Source organism: Salmo salar, chromosome 11 (genome assembly GCF_965601325.2).
Source record: "Salmo salar chromosome 11, fSalSal1, whole genome shotgun sequence".
NCBI lineage: Eukaryota > Metazoa > Chordata > Actinopteri > Salmoniformes > Salmonidae > Salmo > Salmo salar.
Window position 1 is genome coordinate 108,293,553 of NC_138301.1, and position 15,853 is coordinate 108,309,405.

At 42.2% G+C, this 15,853-nt stretch overlaps 1 long non-coding RNA gene across 8 annotated transcripts; it reads right to left on the bottom strand.

The window, feature by feature from the left end:
- Positions 1-546: 546 nt before the first annotated feature.
- LOC106563599 (uncharacterized) lies at positions 547-5,413 on the bottom strand. Of its 8 annotated transcripts, none has more exons than XR_014379464.1 (7): positions 5,274-5,413; positions 4,192-4,357; positions 3,008-4,024; positions 2,243-2,789; positions 1,943-2,117; positions 1,296-1,759; positions 547-1,068 (listed from the first exon to the last, which is right to left on the bottom strand). It is a non-coding gene; the product is annotated as an uncharacterized LOC106563599 (long non-coding RNA). The 8 variants fall into 8 exon arrangements; XR_014379460.1 differs by having other exon boundaries at positions 2,243-2,516; positions 2,626-4,024; XR_014379463.1 differs by having other exon boundaries at positions 547-1,036; positions 1,296-1,506; positions 1,587-1,759; positions 2,243-4,024.
- Positions 5,414-15,853: the final 10,440 nt, after the last annotated feature.

Sequence of the window (15,853 nt, forward strand, 5' to 3'; positions counted from 1 at the left end):
GAGGTCCACGTCCTGCACCTGAGCCACCTCCAGGAGAGGTGGGTTGGGGAGGGAGGGTGTAGCACAGTGCCGTCGTTGACGGCAGCCACCCTCCCTTATTGTTTAGGGGGATATTTTTTGTTGTTTGGGGGTTTGTTTTTTCTTTTAGGTGCATTCCGGGGTCTGCACCTTGAGGGGGGGGGTACTGTCACGTCCTGACCAGCAGAGGCCGTAATGGTGTTAGTTTTGGTCAGGATGTGGCAGGGGTTTTGTGTGTGTGAATGGTTGTGTTGGTGATTGGGACTCCCAATTGAAGGCAGGTGTGTTGAGTTGCCTTTGATTGGGAGTCCTATATAGGAGTGTGTGTTTTTCTTTGGGGTTGTGGGTAGTTGTTTTTGCACTGCGTTTAGTTAGCCTGCAAAACTGTTGCTGTCTTGTTTATTGGTTTTTCACCGTGGATGCTTTACTCTTTTTGAATTAAACTATGAGTATCCACATTCCCGCTGCACCTTGGTCCATTCTTGAAGACAGCTGTTACATAATAACAATTATTTTGGGACACATCAATTAACATTGGCTGCAGTTTTCCGAATTTATTAGGTAGTCATGCAATAAACATTTTGGATAATTCCCCTTAAATGAATTCTCTTTAAATAAAATTGTATTTGTCACATGCGCCAAATACAACCTTACAGTGAAATGCTTACTTACAAGCCCTTAATCAACAATGCAGTTTAAAAAATAATTAAAGAGCATCAGTAAAATAACAGTACAGGGGCTACCGGTACAGAAAATGTGCGGAGTTAATATATACATGTAGGTAGAGGTATTAAAGTGACTATGCATAGATAGAGTAGCAGCAAATAGTCTGGGTAGCTATTTAACTAGATGTTCAGTAGTCTTATGGCTTGGGGGTAGAATCTCTTTAGAAGCCTCTTGGACGTAGACTTGGCGCTCCGGTACCGCTTGCCGTGCGGTAGCAGAGAGAACTGTAGCTGTGGCTCCACTGGCAATCCCAGCCTAGGAATGCTGAAGCCCCCGAAGTGAAAATGAAAACCTTCTCCAGGGTTAAAGGGTATGTGTTCCCCCCTGAAAAAAGGAAATGGGGGGGGACATAAAAGTCCATAAGTAACACTTAATGGAGAACACAATACTCTAAGTGAAAGTGGTTTGGGATTTAATTTATCTGTTACATTCTTAGGGGGCCCATGGAAGAATAAGGCTATAAAATGCTATCCCACAGTTGTGAGAGTGATTAAGTGATATTTTACTGATGTGGGCTGTGTTACTTCAATGATCATGGTTTTGCATCTAACCTTCCACCTCCAGAAGCCAGTCCCTCCAGAAACATGACTCTGCTCTCTATTGCTCTTTGATTGGTACCAGGTGGGGACCGCTCTGCTTTGGAGAGAAGCTATGTCTTTGGCCAAAAGAGGTTTCTCAGTGTAGATGAAAACCTCTCTGAAGAGGCTTGAGTGTCTATTCATGTAAGGCAGGAGACATAGACACTCCAGATCCTCTTTGAATCTATAAAGTAAAAAAAGTCAATGAATTTGCCCTGAAGAATTTAACTAAACTTGAGATTCCTTAGATATATGGAAACTCACTGCTCAAGAGCATCCCGTATCCTGCTTTCTAAGTAGAACTTTGTGGCTGACTCCACCAGGGCATCCCTCTCCAACCAGGGCATCCCTCTCCAATTTATGAATGTATCGCACTGTACCGCTTCCTTTGCCTCGTCAACAGTTTGTGCTAACTGGATCTTAGATTGTTTATTGAACTGTGTTTTGGGACAAATTAGCAAAACAATAAACTGATTATCACTACCCTTAAAAAAGACTGACTGCCAACAAAAGGAAACCAAATCCATGTGGAAAAGTATTCATGAACCACAACCCAATTTTTTTTTAAACTTAGTGCAAATTAACAGTAACAAGATCCATCACAGTATAAAGTTACTTACCTTCTCCAACTTATCTCTGAAGTCATATTCCGCAATTTCTTTCAGTTCTGGCACAGGAGGTTGTAGGCCACACACTCGCCTGTATAGCCTCTGAAAAAATGTGGCTCTACACCCCCATGTACCAGACAGACAGCAATCATGCGGCCCACCTGCTTGTATACGCCATCATAGAGTGCTGTCACACAGAAGACAAACCGTAAATAAAGGACACATTACATTCAAAAATCAAATGTCTTACTCAAGTCATATATATAATGCCATAAACAAACATGTCTTTGTTGGTGTAAAATTGTAACTCACCTTGAGAGTTGCAAGAAAGGCATTTTTGCCAGTCAGTTCCCTCAAATATTGCAGAGTTATGGATGGCACTCATTAGCAGTCGGAGAAATTCTTGAGGGACCACCCTCATCAGCTGCCCCTTTTCCATCAGTATCCCTAAAAACCACGTCTATTTTTGCCTCTGGATTAAAGCGGGCTCTTTTAAAGCCTGTCATTGCACAATCATAAACGTTGTCCCTCATCATGTTAATTTGGTTGGCATCTCATTAACTTCAGCAGTGTTTGGAGGTCCACACTAAAAGAGACATTCAGAATAACAAAGCTCAGATACTTCCCACAATTCATCTGTAATAACAAGACATTGAATTATTTACAGGGATGACTTAATCATTGTCATCACCAACATCAACAGAAGAGTGTGGTGAAGGTGGACGATAAGCCTCAGGGAATGGTGGAGGGGAGGCCACAGGAAGTGGTATAGGTGGAGGGGGGCCACAAAAAGTGTTGCAGAAGATGGGGTGCCACAGGAATAGGTGCTGCCACAAGTGTAGTCTCGTTTGTAGAAGTACTGTAAAAGGTCATTTAAAGGCTTATACATTTCAAAAACATGGAGAAAGCAATAAAGCTGTCAAACATAATGTGTTTGCGTTCTGAAAATGATTTACAGAAAAAAAATGTAGCCGCATGCATCACTCACTATAGAATGTAATCAATGTGTAGGTCAAGAAGACATTTTAAGGATGCATGTAGCTCTATTCTTTAAATAATATTTTCAATATGTATTACATTCAACAAGCAGAAAGTGTTGTTTTCTCCTCCATAGTCCGTCCGAAGCAATCCATTACAGTACTGCTGCGATTGTTGCACGAAGCACGGAGAAACAACGAGATGGCTGTACCCATCAATGCCACCATGTATGACTATCCTCTACCTAAATCAGAAAATACAGCACTGGTTGATACAAAAGCTGAAGACACATTAAATATACAAACATCACCATCCTCCTTTACCACTTAAATGCTGCATCAGGTTCCTGCAGTATATAACAAAGCAGCAGACCAAATATTAAATAAAAATCCAAAATGTGGAACAATGTTAAGGAACAGTCTACCGTGGATCACAACTATAAGCACTTCCGTTAGCCCTCTAAAGGCTACAACAAGGGTTTGTTCTAGACTGTTTCCTGCAGTGGAAGATGTGTGATTACAATATCTACTTCAATTGGAAAAATAACCACGTTAATCTTGATGAGTCCTGTGGTTCACACTTAGGCATAAATACTTTGCTCCAAATGTTTTTGCCTCCGTATGTCCTCAATATAAGCATGTTTGTTAATTTCATGATGCAGATATTCTATCAATCACAGAAGTAACAGAAATGCAATAAAACAATTATTATCCACATGAGTGACATATGGTATCAAGGGCCATTGCTTACTGAACTGTTAGTTGTTGATGAACAGGTTGTTGATGAACAATTTGAGATGTTACAATGTACAACTTCTCACCAGTGATATAGATAATTTTGTCTATCACAAAGATACATCTACCAAATCAGTTTGTGGTTTCCATCAAGGTGCCAAAACGAGTTTGGTCCAGCATCACGGTATGACCTTCTATGCAGCCTCTGCGACATGAAGCATGCTGTCCCTCACTCTGCGTCTCTGCACCCAGAGCCCTTAATTGTGATCCAACAGCCTCCGGTCCACGTTTGTCGTTCCCAGCCACCAAGTCCTTAATATTTTCATCCAGAGCCAAGTCTGACATGTCAGAATATAACGGGTCATGTGACAGATTGAAGTGTCTGGGAAAAAGAGTAACAATGGACAGGGATGAAGTAATGCATATCATCATAGTAATTTTAAAGTCCTGTCTTGATTGTAGTCCTTCTAAATTGTTTGATTGATAAGAAACTGTAAACCATGCATCTAAAGTCTGTAGTTTATAGCATTACTCCCAAGCACAACTGACCTTAGACGACATTTGACTGTCGATCGGGACACATGTAGAATATCTGCCATCTGAGACACACTGAAAACACTGGACATCAGAAACCTCAGTTGCTCTTGATCGATGGCATAACAAGGTGCATCTCTAGCTCCTCTCCAAGTCTGAGGAGCCCGGTAACTGGAACTGGCTGTAACAATAATACACAGTGTTTAGGCTACTTAATGTATTGCCACACCGCCCGCCCCCCTCATTCCAAAAACACTTTTAAAATTATAGTAACTGTCACAAATTGTGGCCAAGTAATGTTTTTATAATATTGGATTTTAAAGCCAAGACATAAATAGAAATGTTGACCAAGAACGAATAGAATGGGCAGCAGGAGAACGAAGAGTGAAAAAACTAAAAACAAAAAAACAACAGTAAACCCAACCACACCCAACATTTATCAGCCTCCCCTTAGCCCACTCAAGGCTCTTCTGCATGGTTTCCATTCTACAAGACGACAGTTTTATGAAAATAGAGACCATGGATGAGACTGCGATTCCTGTTCAAACAGTGCCATAGTCCTAACATTAACGTTCCTGGTTTATGTCTGAAGTTGTTCATTTCTACATCAAAGGCTTAGATGAAATATTCATTTTTCAAAGGGTATTCAAAAGTAATATCTGTGCTGTTGGAAAGCTGATATGCTGTAGATATTAGCAAAGTTTTTACAGGGTTGTCCTAGGTCAAATGAGCTTAGAATTTTTTTCATGCTAATCGCGAGCTAGCGCGGCTAAGGCTAGGTAGCATTGAGATTATAGCTAGCCAGCCAGCCAGCCTGCCTGCCTGAAGTTTTAGACCTTCAGTTGTTGTTTTGCCTAAAAATACAAAAACATGTTTGACGTTAGTACTCCTCGATAATAAGTCACCTTTATGTAACTAGCAGGGCTGTAAAAATATTACAAGACGACGCCATTCACTGTGGCTATGGCCGGGGTGTGCGGCTAGTAACTCATGTAGCAATCCATCCATTTAAATACCAGCATTCATTAAAACAAAATACATATATTCTACATATACTAGCTAAATATAAAATAATCCCTTGGCCTAATAAGACTTACAATATTAGCGACACATAGGCCTAAGTTACTTGCACTGCTGTCTCAGTGTCTGAGCCTCCAACATAGCTGCATAGCCATACACAGATCCGTCCTGTCACGTCCTGGCCAGTATAAGGGTTAATTGGTATTGTAGTTTGGTCAGGACGTGGCAGAGGGTATTTGTTTTATGTGGTTCGGGGTGGTGTTTTGGAAAAAGGGTGTTTGATTTAGTATTTCCGGGTTTTTGGGTTATGATCTTTGTTTACGTATTTCTATGTTTATCTAGTTAGTTATATGTCTATGTTTGGTTAATTGGGGTGGACTTCCAATTGAAGGCAGCTGTGGGGTGTTGCCTTTGATTGGAAGTCCTATATTAGTTGGGTGTGTTTGTTTGTTTAATTGTGGGAGATTGTTCTGTGTTTAGCCTTGTGCCTTGCCAGACTGTCGGTATGTCGTTCGTTCGTTCGTTCGTTCGTTCGTTCGTTCGTTCGTTCGTTCGTTCGTTCGTTCGTTCGTTTTGTACGTTCATTTCGGGAAGTTAATAAATGTTCAAAATGAACAAACACAGTCCTGCTGCATTTTGGTCCTCCTTCACCGACGATAACCGTGACACGTCCTCTGCTTTACTAACACTGTTAGCTAGCAGATCAACTTCATGATTAAGTAATTATAGTATTTAAAAAGAAACAACCTTGTTAACGTGGACTGAAGGGCATCAAGTCCAGGATTATCGGAGAGCAGAAGCCGAGAGCAGTCATTTTGGGTCTGTTTGCAGTGGATATGGAAGATCCTACTCGCCATCTTCAATTGTGGTGTTGTTGCATCAAACTGACTGTACACTGATTTAATGACAGGAGGAAATAGGGAAATTGGCTGGTAAAATTAGCATATTAAAGAACGCGTTAAGTTAGCGTGCGTAGGTGTATATTTAGCAGCTGTAGGCGTTAATTTGACGTGTGCAGGACCGCTTGTAGCCGTCTATTTAGCACATTTGCACGTGCTTATTTGACACGTGTAGGCATTAATTTAGCGCGTGAAGATGTTAATTTAACGCTGCACGCGTTAATTTAGAGCATGCACGCATTAATTTAGCGCCTGTACCTGCTTACTTTACACACATAGCATTAAAAAGATCACATTTTGACCACGTGCTTTAAGAACCATATTTTGGGTTGAAAAGCCATTGAAAGCTGTATTTAATGCATTGTGCTCACTAGCTAGCGTATAGAAAAGTTCCCAACACCTCGATATTGATCCCAGTCTGACCGAACTCAACGCCAGTGTCAACTGCCACACCTGTCTTGATCTTCAATGGCCTGGCGGACGGCGATGCACTCACGAGCTCCATCAAGGCCTTCGCTTATACACACAGCAGGGACACCTCAGCACCAATGGCAGCTTTTGGCCCCATGACCTCTGGTTTGAATATGTCGTCTTAAATTTTGCTATGATACCCTCGAGCCTTCGCACCCCTTCCCACTTTGGGTACTCGTTTTCCTGGTTTATTATCTAATCCATTCCAGATGCAGCCCTCCTCTTGTAGGATTCCTTTGTGGTAGTTTACAAGGCCGGACAAAGTTGTCTATGGTATCCACCCATCCATTGCTGACTGCTCTAGCTAAAAACACAGAATGGAGAGACAGTCTCAAAACGCCGGGAGAGTTATTTTCACTCCCTCTTTCCCACCTTCAATATTCCATTATTCCAAATGTTTATATTTTATCTTGCTCTTGTCCTGTTTGATTCCTGTAAACATACTTCTCCTTCTCCCGCTCTATCTCTTCTCCTTATTCCTTCAGGAAAGTTATTTGGCATCATTCTTGTAAGAGGGCTGTTGGTAGATAGAAAAGGTTCCACAAATACATATATGGCAGGAAGTTTACCATATGTACAGGTCATAAACCTTTACTGTCTCTTTTCAATGAAATGAAGGCAGTTCCACAGATGGTGTCTCCTGAGAAAAGCCATTGAATGACTACGCTCCACACTGGACCTGTTGAGATGTTATTAGGTGGTAGACTACGCTCCACACTGGACCTGATGAGATGTTATTAGGTGGTAGACTACGCTTCACACTGGACCTGTTAAGATGTTATTAGGTGGTAGACTACGCTCCACACTGGACCTGTTGAGATGTTATTAGGTGGTAGACTACGCTTCACACTGGACCTGTTGAGATGTTATTAGATTGCAGACTACGCTTCACACTGGACCTGTTGAGATGTTATTTGGTGGTAGACTACGCTCCACACTGGACCTGTTGAGATGTTATTAGGTGGTAGACTACGCTTCACACTGGACCTGTTGAGATGTTATTAGGTGGTAGACTACGCTTCACACTGGACCTGCTGAGATGTTATTAGGTGGTAGACTACGCTCCACAATGGACCTGTTGAGATGTTATTAGGTGGTAGACTACACTCCACAATGGACCTGTTGAGATGTTATTAGGTGGTAGACTACGCTTCACACTGGACCTGTTGAGATGTTATTAGGTGGTAGACTACGCTTCACACTGGACCTGTTGAGATGTTATTAGGTGGTAGACTACGCTTCACACTGGACCTGTTGAGATGTTATTAGGTGGTAGACTACGCTCCACACTGGACCTGTTGAGATGTTATTAGGTCGCAGACTACGCTCCACAATGGACCTGTTGAGATGTTATTAGGTTGTAGACTACGCTCCACACTGGACCTGTTGAGATGTTATTAGGTCGCAGACTACGCTCCACAATGGACCTGTTGAGATGTTATTAGGTTGTAGACTACGCTCCACAATGGACCTGTTGAGATGTTATTAGGTTGTAGACTACGCTCCACAATGGACCTGTTGAGATGTTATTAGGTTGTAGACTACGCTCCACAGTGGATCTGCTGAGATGTTATTAGGTCGCAGACTAGGCTCCACAATGGACCTGTTGAGATGTTATTAGGTTGTAGACTACGCTCCACACTGGACCTATTCTATCCAGAACTGAAAAGGAAAGTTGAACACAAACAAAAGACAGAAAGAGAACCTTGACAAACGTACTAAGGGCGAAGTTTTGGAGAGGGGGACCCTGTCCTTACCAGAAATGTCAGTCAGGAGCCAAAATGGATTCCTGGATTCATAGACTCAGTGACTGGTCCTGTGTCCTACAAGGTAATGTTGGGAGATGGTAAGGTTGTTTGCAGACATGTCGATCAGATTCTTGCCAGACGGGAAGGAACAACAAGTTAGATACTAGTTGTGATGGCAGAGGACAGGCTGTTCTCTAGCTATCCAAGTGCTTCTGTGGTGCACCTTCCACAGAAAGAGACTAACAGAGGAAACAGTTCGACAAGAAGAGAACCCAGTTTCAGAGTCAGACACTCTGAGCCCAACTTAGAAACAGCAGGTGGCTTTTCCACAGTTGAGAATGAACACTACCCCTAGTGTTCGTCGTTCACAGAGGCATGGAACGCTTCCAAGCCGTTTAAAAGACTGAACACGGAACAATAAAAAAAAAGATCTGTGATATACAGTAAATTGTTTTGAAAATATTACTATAAGACTTACAGTAAAACAAACTCAAGAGTTAAATACTTACAGTCACCCAAGCATGTGAAATGAAAACTCTTGTGAACATGTGAAATGTCATGTTTATTGTTTACACTGACTTGTTCATTAACACAATAGAAGAGCAAAGGACACTCTCTTTGAAAGGAAGGAGTTGTGTAACGACCCCGGGTTTATAGGCGAGGATATCGACTCTGCCACTTGAGCATGCTTTTGGGGCACAGTCAATATCGCGCTGGACTTCGGGCTAAAAGGTTGAGGGTTCGAGACCTGCTCCCTGCCAGTTTCATTACAGTATCATTGTTAGAGTATTGGAATGCACCCTATACACATGACTGCCTGCCTGTTACACCATGCTCCGGGTTAGTAGTAAAGTAATCCGTTTATAAAGAGCTACTCCCTCACTAAAGTGTTCCATGGGTTATTACACCATTATTCAAAATATTGAAATAAAGACAAACCTGGTTGACAATACATTTCTATTACACCAAACTGCGGCTAGGCCTACAGTGTGCTTTAGCCTCTACAGGTTTACTCATCATTTTAAAATAAATTCTAACCTAATACAAATATTTAGACAACAGCACAGTAACACAAGTAAAATATTGTATTATTAATATTATTAACATCAATTACAATCGATCAGGGAATTATTTTAACCTAATAATTAAAAACAGAACAATAGGCCTGGCTACAAAACGGAGCACTGAAATGGGTGAAACAGCACTGCACATTATCAACTGTTATAGTTTACCCATTTCGCCAGTTCTAAACTAAATCTGGTCCCTGCAGATGGTATAGCTTCCACATTTCGCTTGGTACACACGTCAGCAGGTACCTTCAGATTTGGCACCTCCCTTATTCAGCAGCATACTGGGTTGACGTTTTTTGAAGGAACTCAGTCAGGGGCTGCAGTCCAAACACTTAAAAGACACACCCTATCCCCTCAGCCCAAATTAGGTGGACACTTCTGATGATGTATCATGATGTCTGACGAGTATACACTTGCAGGGCAAGGAGCCAGGGAGAAAGGAATGATTTTTGATTGGACCGCCCTTGCCCGGAAATTCGACACTCGTTAATCCCGCGATGATTGTGTTTTCAGCCACCGGTAGCTTGTGGGTGCTTTATATGCTCTACAGTCAATAATGATTGCATGTCTACTTATAGACATGTTATAGAGTGTTTTGAATACTTATGTTAACCTTTCTGGTTATAACCAGCAAACTTAATGATGGTGTTGGAGTCGTGTTAGGCCACGCAGTTGTGGGTGAACAGGGAGATCACGTCATGGTAATCCGTCTGGCCCCGCGGCTTTGTAAATGTTGACCTGTTTAACCTCTTACATCTAGACGTTCCGCTAGCGGAACACCTGCTCCAATATCCAATGATGGGCGTGGCGCGAAATACAAATTCCTCTAAAATCCGAAAACTTCAATTTTTCAAACATATGACTATTTTACAGCATTTTAAAGACAAGACTCTCGTTAATCTACCCACACTGTCCGATTTCAAAAAGGCTTTACAACGAAAACAAAACATTAGATTATGTCAGCAGAGTACCCAGCCAGAAATAATCAGACACCCATTTTTCAAGCTAGCATATAATGTCACAAAAAACAAAACCACAGCTAAATGCAGCACTAACCTTTGATGATCTTCATCAGATGACAACCCTAGGACATTATGTTATACAATGCATGCATGTTTTGTTCAATCAAATTCATATTTATATCAAAACCCAGCTTTTTTACATTAGCATGTGACGTTCAGAACTAGCATACCCCCCGCAAACATTCGGTGAATTTACAAAATTACTCATGATAAACGTTCACAAAAAACATAACAATTATTTTAAGAATTATAGATACAGAACTCCTCTATGCACTCGATATGTCCGATTTTAAAATAGCTTTTCGGTGAAAGCACATTTTGCAATATTCTCAGTAGATAGCCCAGCCATCACGGCTAGCCATTTAGACACCGACCAAGTTTAGCCCTGATCAAACTCCGATTTACTATTACAAAAGTTTCATTACCTTTGTTGTCTTCGTCAGAATGCACTCCCAGGACTGCTACTTCAATAACAAATGTTGGTTTGGTCCAAAATAATCCATCGTTATATCCAAATTGCGGTGTTTTGTTTGTGCGTTCCAAGACACTATCCGAAATGGTAAATCAGGGTCGCGAGCATGGCGCAATTCGTGACAAAATATTTCTAAATATTCCATTACCGTACTTCGAAGCATGTCAACCGCTGTTTAAAATCCATTTTTATGCCATTTTTCTCGTAAAAAAGCGATAATATTCCGACCGGGAATCTCCGTTTAGCTAAACAGAGGAAAGAAAACAAAGCTTTCGGTCGACGCGGGCACGAGCCTGAGTCTCACAGTACTGTAACCAGCCACTATCCAAACGCGCTACTTTGTTTCAGCCAGAGCCTGCAAAGCCACGATTCAGCATTTTGCCGCCTTCTGAGAGTCCATGTGAGCCGTAGAAAGTGTCACGTAAGAGCAGAGATCCCCTGTAATAGATAGAGATAATCAACAAGGCCAAGAAATGGTCAGACAGGGTACTTCCTGTACAGAATCTTCTCAGGTTTTGGCCTGCCAAATGAGTTCTGTTATACTCACAGACACCATTCAGACAGTTTTAGAAACTTTGGAGTGTTTTCTATCCAAAGCTAATAATTATATGCATATTCTAGTTTCTGGGCAGGAGTACTAATCAGATTAAATCGGGTACGTTTTTTATCCGTCCGTGAAAATACTGCCCCCTAGCCATAACAGGTTAAAGGTCTTGCTCACATCGGCTACCGAGAGCGTGATCACACAGACGTCTGGAACAGCTGGTGCTCTCATGCATGCTTCAGTGTTGCTTGCCTCGAAGCAAGCATAAAAGGCATTTATATAATCTCGTAGGCTTGCGTCACTGGGCAGCTCACGGCTGGGTTTCCCTTTGTAGTCCGTAATAGTTTTCAAGCCCTGCCACATCCAACGAGCATCAGAGCCAGTGTAGTAGGATTCAATCTTAATCCTGTATTGATGCTTTGCCTGTTTGATGGTTTGTCTCAGGGCGTAGCGGGATTTCTTATAAGCGTCCAGATTGGTGTCCCGCTCCTTGAAAGCGGCAGCTCTAGCCTTTAGCTTAATGTGGATGTGGCCTGTAATCCATGGCTACTGGTTGGGAATTGTACGCTCGGTCACTGTGGGGACAACGTTGTTGATTAACATATTGATGAAACCGGTGACTGAGGTGGTATACTCCTTAACTTCTCTGGGCAAGGTGGGACGTGACCGTCCCACACTATTCAACAGCCAGTGAAATAGCATGGCGTGAAATACAAAACAGCAAAATATCATAATTTCAATTTCTCAAATATATGACTATTTTACACCATTTTAAAGATACACTTCTCCTTAATGTAACCACATTGTCCGATTTCAAAAAGGCTTTTCAGCGAAAGCAAAACATTAGATTATGTTAGGAGAGTACATAGAGAAAAATAACCACACAGCCATTTTCCAAGCAAGGACATGTGTCACAAAAACCCAAAACACAGCTAAATGAAGCACTAACCCTTGACGATCTTCATCAGATGACACTCCTAGGACATTATGTTACACAATACATGTAAGTTTTGTTCGATAAAGTTCATATTTATATCCAAAAACAGCATTTTACTTTGGCGCGTGATGTTCAGAAAATGTATTCCCACCAAAACTCCGGTGAATGTGCACATCAATTTACAAAAATACTCATCATAAACGTTGACAAAATATATAACAATTATTAAAAAAATTATAGATAGACTACTCCTGGATGCAACCGCTGTGTCAGATTTTAAAATAGCTTTACGGAGAAAGCACATTTTTCAATATTCTGAGTACATAGCTCGCCATCACAGCAAGCTATACGGACACCCGCCAAGTTCGGGGTCACCTAAACTCAGAATTAGTATTATAAATATTCTCTTACCTTTGCTGATCTTCATCAAAATGCACTCCCAGGACTGCTACTTCCACAAGAAATGTTGTTTTTGTTCGAAATAATCCATATTTATGTCCAAATACCTCCGTTTTGTTCGTGCGTACAGAGCACTATCCAAAGGCATAATGCGCGAGCTTGGTACCAGAGACAAAAAGTCAAAATGTTCCATTACCGTTTTTAGAAGCATGTCAAACGCTGTTTAAAATCAATCTTTATGGTTTTTTAACGTGAAAATGCGATAATATTCCAACCGGACAATAGCATATTCATTCAAGAAGAAAAAGAAGGAACGGCGCCCTCGCGGGATCGCACATATCCAATCCCTTTGTTCCCAGGCAGTCCACTGATTGACTGCGCTACTATTCTCTGCCCAGTGACAGGAGAATGCTGAAAGAACTTTCTGAAGGCTGTTGACAGCCAATGGAAGCCTTAGGAAGTGAAACGTGACCCCACAGACAATATAGTTTCGATAAAGATTCAAAAGAAGAACTACAATTCTCAGACTTTCCACTTCCCGGTTGGATTTTTCTCAGGTTATTGCCTGCCATATGAGCTCTGTTATACTCACAGACACCATTCAAACAGTTTTAGAAACTTCAGAGTGTTTTCTATCCAAATCTACTAATAATATTAATATTGTAGTTTCTGGGAGTAGTAACCAGTTTAATTTGTGTACATTTTTCATCCGGCCGTGAAAATACTGCCCTCAATACTTTAAGAAGTTAATGCCATTGGATGAATCCCGGAACGTATTCCAGTCTGTGCCAGCATAACAGTCCTGTGTAGCAGTATTTCATCTGACCACTTCCGTATTGAGCGAGTCACTGGTACTTCATGCTTGATTTATTGCTTGTAAGCAGGAATCAGGAGGATAGAATAATGGTCAGATTTACCAAATGGAGGGTGAGGGAGAGCTTTGTGTATCTCTGTGTGTGGAGTAAAGGTGTTCTAGAGTTTTTTTCCCCTCTGGTTGCACATGTGACATGCTGGTAGAAATGAGGTAAAACGGTTAATAAAGCCGCATACAAACATGGTTTCATTCTTGAGTGAGGCAGCTCCAAAATGCAAGTCTTTCAGCCTAGCTCAGTCCTTTCTGTGGTGGAGGGGCAGCGAGAGGAATATACAGAACGTAGGCGTTGGTAATCTTCTCTAGTTGCGCCATGATTGGCTCAGTGTTCTGTCACTCACGGGGAAACTACGCCACTGCAGAATCTACAGGGAAAGCAAGGCAGTTCAAGCCCCCTTTATGTGCTGCCATACATTTACATTAGATGTGCCCATCCAAGAAAGCTGAAGGTAAATGGCGACAGATAAAGTATCGTCAAATCACCTTATATCTACCGCAGCTTTGATTGGACTTTGAAACTCATAGCTAGCAAGCTACACAAGCAGTCGTCATCATGAATCACATAGACAATCTACTGGAAAATCCTCTTCAATCCTTGTCATATGAAGATTAATTATAAATAAAAGGTATCGGTAATCATCGGCCATTGGATATAAACATTACACAACAAGTCGGAAATCACAAATTCAGCAATGAGTTGTTTGGAAGGAATCAGTGGCAAACTGCAAGCGTTGCAAAGCAATCACTATTTTGCTTGCCCTGCCTGCTATTCAGTGGAAAGGGTGTGTGGTCCAAGTCTGGGTTCAAGGACTTAAAATATCTGTCTGAAATGGTCCCTTTTCCAATCTTAAAAGGATAAACATTCACTTGCAACACCATGTTTCAGAAAAGGTTGAATACATTGGCCATGCTGTCAATCCATTATGACTTCTGCCGCGTTCAAAACAACAGGAAACTTGGGACTGAATCTCAGACTTCATTGAGTTCAAGACAACTGGGACCTCTGGAAAAATGTTTTGAAAGGTCATCCAACTCGGAATTCCACGCAGGGAACTCCGGCCTCTTTCTAGAGCTCCGACACCAAAAAATCACTGATGGCATGATCCGATCTTGTTTTTTTCCAAGTTCCCAGTTGTCTTTGATGACAAAATTTGCCCACAAGAAGGATCGCCGCTCCACCTTCCTGTTCAAGTGAGCATAACAAGGCTGAGTGATCACGCTCTCCGCAGCCGATGTGAGTAAGACCTTTAAACAGGTGAACATTCACAAGGCCGCTGGGTCAGACGGATTACCAGAACGTGTGCTCCGAGCATGTGCTGACCAACTGACAGGTGTCTTCACAGACATTTTCAACATGTCCCTGACTGAGTCTGTAATACTAATATGCTTCAAGCAGACCACCATAGTCCCTGTGCCCAAGAACACTAAGGTAACCTGCCTAAATGACTACAGACTCGTAGCACTCACGTCCGTAGCCATGAAGTGCTTTGAAAGGCTGGTAATGGCTCACATTAACACCAGTATCCCAGAAACTCTAGACCCACTCCAATTTGCATACCGCTCGAACAGATCCACAGATGATACAATCTCCATTGCGCTCCACACTGCCCTTTCCCACCTGGACAAAAGGAACACCTACGTGAGAATGCTATTCATTGACCACAGGTCAGCGTTCAACACCATAGTGCCCTCAAAGCTCATCACTAAACTAAGTATCCTGGGACTAAACACCTCCCTCTGCATCTGGATCCTGGACTTCCTGACGGGCCACCCCCAGGTGGTGAGGGTTGGTAGCAACACATCTGCCACGCTGATCCTCAACACTGGAGCCCCTCAGGGGTGTGTGCTCAGTCCCCTCCTGTACTCCCTGTTCACCCAGGACTGCAAGGCCAGCCACGACTCCAACACCATCATTAAGTTTGCAGACGACACAACAGTGGTAGGCCTGATCACCGACAACGACGAGACAGCCTATAGGGAGGAGGTCAGAGACCTGGCCGGGTGGTGCCAAAATAACAACAAAGCCTCAGCGAAATCAAGACAAAGAAGATGATTGTGGACTACAGGAAAAGGAGGACCGAGCACGCCGCCATTCTCATCAACGGGGCTGTAGTGGAGCAGGTTGAAAGCTTCAAGTTCCTTGGTGTCCACATCACCAACAAACTAGAATGGTCCAAACACACCAAGACAGTCATGAAGAGGGCACGACAAAACCTATTCCCTA